The sequence below is a fragment of the Macaca mulatta genome, chromosome 6 (genome assembly GCF_049350105.2).
Source record: "Macaca mulatta isolate MMU2019108-1 chromosome 6, T2T-MMU8v2.0, whole genome shotgun sequence".
NCBI classification, from domain to species: Eukaryota; Metazoa; Chordata; class Mammalia; order Primates; family Cercopithecidae; genus Macaca; species Macaca mulatta.
This window is the reverse complement of record NC_133411.1, coordinates 73,647,367-73,651,907: the sequence shown is the minus strand read 5'-3', so window position 1 is coordinate 73,651,907 and position 4,541 is coordinate 73,647,367. Positions and strand designations below refer to the sequence as shown.

The following is a 4,541-nucleotide window of genomic DNA, read 5'->3' as shown; positions in this document are numbered from 1 at the left end:
GACACACAACACGGCAACCAATCCCAAAGCAGCGGCGCAGTCTTCTGTTAGCGTCCGAGCGAGCTTCGGGATTGGCTGGGGTGGGAAAGAACAGCTCCAATGGGCATGCAGCGCGCGCAGACGTCCGGGGCTGGCAAGCGCTGCCTACGCAGCGCTGAGGCGACCTGGAGTTTGTGGCGCTGTGATGGTAAGAGCTGAGCTGGGGAGGGCGATATAACCGTTGAAGCTTGTGGAGCTCCAGTCGGAGGGTGCAACCCTTACCGCCGGCGAATTGCATACCTGACTTCCAAACCCGGCTTTGAGCCTCGTTTTTCTCGGCTTCCCGCCCGCCAGCGCCAGTTCCAGAACCTCGCCAGTATCTAGAGAAAGATGGAGGGGTGGGGACAGAAGGAAGTGGTTAACTCGCGGGTTTCCTTTCAAATGCACTAGACCTGTTTTGTCTCCTGACCTTTATTCTCTCACACATTCTCTGAAGAAGGTGGTGAGTGCTTGTTACCGTTTCTGGGGGTGGAGTGGAGAAGCAGCTACTTCAAGTAACCAAATGACCTAGGGCAGAACGGGTCACCCTTCTGTCTTCTCCCTGGTATAGGATTTCATCACCTGGCAGTCATCTGAACTCTTTCTCCTCCTTCTCATCTGTCTTCTTCATTTTTAAAAAATTAGGTAAAAAGCACATAACATAAAATTTATGATCTTAATCTCTTTTTAAAAAAATCAAATACAACTTGTCAAAAATGACCTCGGTAAAACACTTTTTTTCTCCGCAGTTACTTTTGCACCAACCCAATAAAATCCTCGTGGTAAATCTCTTCCCTACTTTTGCCTTGAGATAGGCACCACGTACAGGGAGGAACTGCCCCCCATAGTAGGCTCTTTATTTCAAAGGTTCCCATTGTTTGACCATTCTACCTAGCAAGTCTCATTTCTTCTCTGCCCTCTGCTCTCGTCAGACTACTTTCTTTTGTGTCTCACAAATTTCCCTTGTTCGTTCATGCCTCCCAGTCTTACGTGTTTATGCTTGAAAGCATCTCCACAGCAATCTAGCCTTCATGTTTACAACTCATTTTTCAGAGACCATGGCAATAATGAGGATGAAGATGATAATGATAATAATAATAATGTAGCTAGTTAACATTTATTAAGCATTATTATGGACTGATTCATTTATTCCGGGTTGGTTTCTCTAACCTTCACTATCTTGAATTCTGATAGTACTTGCAGGCAGTGGTGTATACTTTACCATTTCATAGCACTTCTGACTACCTGAAAGCATATCATGTGTTTAGTTATCCATTCATTTATATTGTCTGCATGAGAATGGAAGCTCTATGAGTACAAAGACTTTTTCACCTACACAGTTAGTGTCTTACCAATGGCATATATTAACATATTTGTTGAATAAATGAATATATTTTAGAATTATGTGGGGTTTTTTTTGCTTATTTCATGTATATTAATCTTTTCCCAATTAATAGTGCAAGTTTCTTTAAGTATAGTATTATCCCTAAATAAAGAGATACTGTTTTTCTTCAATAAATGATTAAGTGTTGTAGTCTTAACTGGGGACCTCAAAAGGTTGACTTGTTCCCTTTCCAGGAAGATAGGTTTAAGGATACGAAATATGGGAAGGGGAAAAGTTAAACTCTTAAGTGTGTGTGTGTGTTTTAATTAAACAACTGAAATTTATTTCTCACAGGTCTAGAGGCTGGAGATTCAAGATCTCGGCACCATCATTTTCTGGTTCTTTTGATGATCCTCTTCAAGGTTACATACAGCTCACATCTTGCATCCTCAAGTGGTAGAGAGCAAACTATTAAATGTTTCTATATGTTTTTATTCTAATGCCACATTAAATCGCCACGCCAGATAATTTGTTGACTATCTATCCCTCACCCTCCACCCCCACCACATGTGCAGAGTTTTGCATTACTTTTGCATATTGATAATATATTTTAGTGGTCAGTAAAGAAATATTTATGTTTGACTTTTTCACTTAAAAATATTCTAAAATTGATGATGACTGATTTTGGCTTTGTAGACTTTAACTATGTCTTATGGGTATAGCAGGTGAGATATTCAGCCTTTTACTAGTTGACATTCAAATTGTTAATAGCAAACACTGATAAAGCTCTTTATATGCTAGCTACATTGCTTTTATATATATATATATACACACACACACACACACACACTTAATTGTCATAACCCTAGGGAATATTTAATGTTATCTTCATTTTATAGGAAAGGAAACTGATGCACAGGAAGTTTAAGTGACTTGCCCAAGTCTCATAGCTTTTAAGTTATCAAAACTGGGATTTAAACCTATATAGTCTGGTTGCAAAGTTCATACCTTTAAAGTTTTTTTTTTTCTTTAAGTAATGCGCCATAATTATTTAGATTTACGCAGACATATCTATCTTTAGGATTATTCCTAGGAATAGAACGTTTGGGTCAAAAGAAATGCATGTGAAATTTTGATGGATATTATCATACAAAGTGGTTGTTCCACCAACAGTGCAAGCCTCTTATTTCACATGCTTACCAGTGTTATCTCTTACCAATTTTACATTATTGCCATTCTGAATGAAAATTAATGCTTGTTTAATTTGCATTTTCATAAATTATGTATGAGCTTATGAATATACTTTTTCTGTATTTAAAAGGTATTTGTTTTTTCTTTGAGTTCCTCATTCGTGTCCTTTGCGGGTTTCTGTTGAACTGTTTTATTGTTTACGTTTTTATTGTAAAAATGCAGACACAAACCCACACAAAATAAATGTAAAGTTTACTAATTATTATGAGGTGAACACCTTACCATCATGCTAGTCAAGAAATAAAACTTTGATAATTACCTCAGAAATCTCTCCATTTGGCCCATCCCAGCTACAACCCTTCTCTCCCTTCCACTCTTCCTCCAAAGTAATTGATATCCTGACTTTTTTGGTAATCTTTTTTTTTAAATTTTTTTTAATAGTGAGTTGTTTGGTTTCTTCTTATGAATTTGTAGGCACTTGTTATACATTCAGGAAATTAGGTCTTGGGTTGCCATATATATTACAAGTATTTCTCCTAAGTTTGGGGTTTTAAATTTTAACTTTGTTGATGAGATGTTTGTCCATGCAGAATTTAAAAAAAAAAATTTATGTAAAGATTTTAGTTTTGCTTAGAAAGGTGTTTCCTAGTCTAAGATTTAAAAAGTTTCTGTGTTTTCTTCCTATTTTTTATGATTTCTATTTTGGGTTTTTTGAGGGAGTGAGGAGTGACGTAAAGATTGAGGTATGAATTTAGACTTATTTTTTTCTCCGCAAGTACTAATCAGTTTGTTAAAAAAAAAATAAAAGGGAAAGATTTATATGGACTAAAATATACAATTAAAAAACAGTATTATATATAAAATACATATCTATTTGGATTATTTTTTTCTCCTTGATTTGCATTGTCATCTCTGTCATATGTCATGTGTCCATATGTATGTGAATCTAGAAAGTCAAGAAGGGCTTTGTATTGTGTTCGTTGCTCGATTTGCCTATTTTTGTGCCAATTCTACATTGCCATAATAGTGTAGGGTATGTCCTCCCATCTTATTTTTCATGAGGAGCTTAGGCTAGTTTTAACCCTTTGTACTTCCATGTAAGTTTTAGAATTTGCTTGTCAAGTCCCATAAAGAGAAACAAAAACTCAGGATTTTGGTTAAGATTCAGTAGCTCAACTTGGGGGAGAATTAATGTCTTTACAATGTGGATCTTTCAGTCCATGAATATGATGTATCTTTCCATTTATTTAGGTTTGCCTTAGAACTTCGTGTTAATAAGTTATTGATTAAGCAGTATAAAATGCCGAAGTTCCATATAAATAAAGATATTGAGGAGGCATATTCTGGTTTGCATTCGATGTGGGGTAGACATCCCCATTCTTTATTGCACTGTCTACCTTCTTAAAATTGCCCGGTTTTGAATCTTATGCCACCAGATTTGGTAACCCCCTTCTATTCTTTGCAGGAATCATCTAGCAAGATTGTTTTACTTGCCCTCATTCTTTGAAGATTTTTAGCTCCTGGCTCACTGTTGCCCTTTGCAGTACTACTATCATCATTCTTAGTGATTTTAATATCCTTATAGATGATCCAATAATTTGGCCTCTCTTTTTCTTGACCTTCTCTTCCCTAGTGATTATGTTCTCTCTCTTGTATTAGCTGCTTATTCCTATGACCATTCTTTCACTTTGTCCCTGTCTGTGCCTGTGGTGCTACACCATAGAAGAAAACATAACAACCATGCTCTGGTTTTACTTTAAACTCATGATACTAATCTCAGGTGAGCCTGTAATGCTACTGCTGAATAATCCTGTAACTTTATCCTCTCCCATCTTTTTATATATCTGTTTTATACATCTCTTTTTCCTGTGCCCTTAAACTTGCAATACTTTCTTCCCATCCTTACATAGCTGATGACTGTAGTTACCATTTACTGAGAAAAGAGAAACAATCCACATGGACTTTCTACAAGTTCCTAGCAGCACGTCTACTTACCTACCTACATCTA

The 4,541-nt window shown here is 36.6% G+C and overlaps 1 protein-coding gene across 12 annotated transcripts in view; it reads left to right on the top strand.

Moving 5' to 3' along the window:
• Positions 1-4,541, top strand: part of CENPK (centromere protein K) — a 50,731-nt gene that overhangs the window by 1,492 nt on the left and 44,698 nt on the right. For 4 of the 12 annotated variants that reach the window (XM_015140132.3, XM_078004777.1, XM_078004780.1 and 1 more), the window contains exons 1-2: positions 136-187; positions 1,697-1,798. The gene's annotated coding sequence lies outside the window, so the exon portion shown is untranslated. Of the gene's footprint in view, positions 1-135; positions 188-1,696; positions 2,068-4,541 lie in introns of those variants that run through there. The other 8 variants (XM_015140135.3, XM_078004781.1, XM_078004779.1 and 5 more) reach the window with 6 other exon arrangements.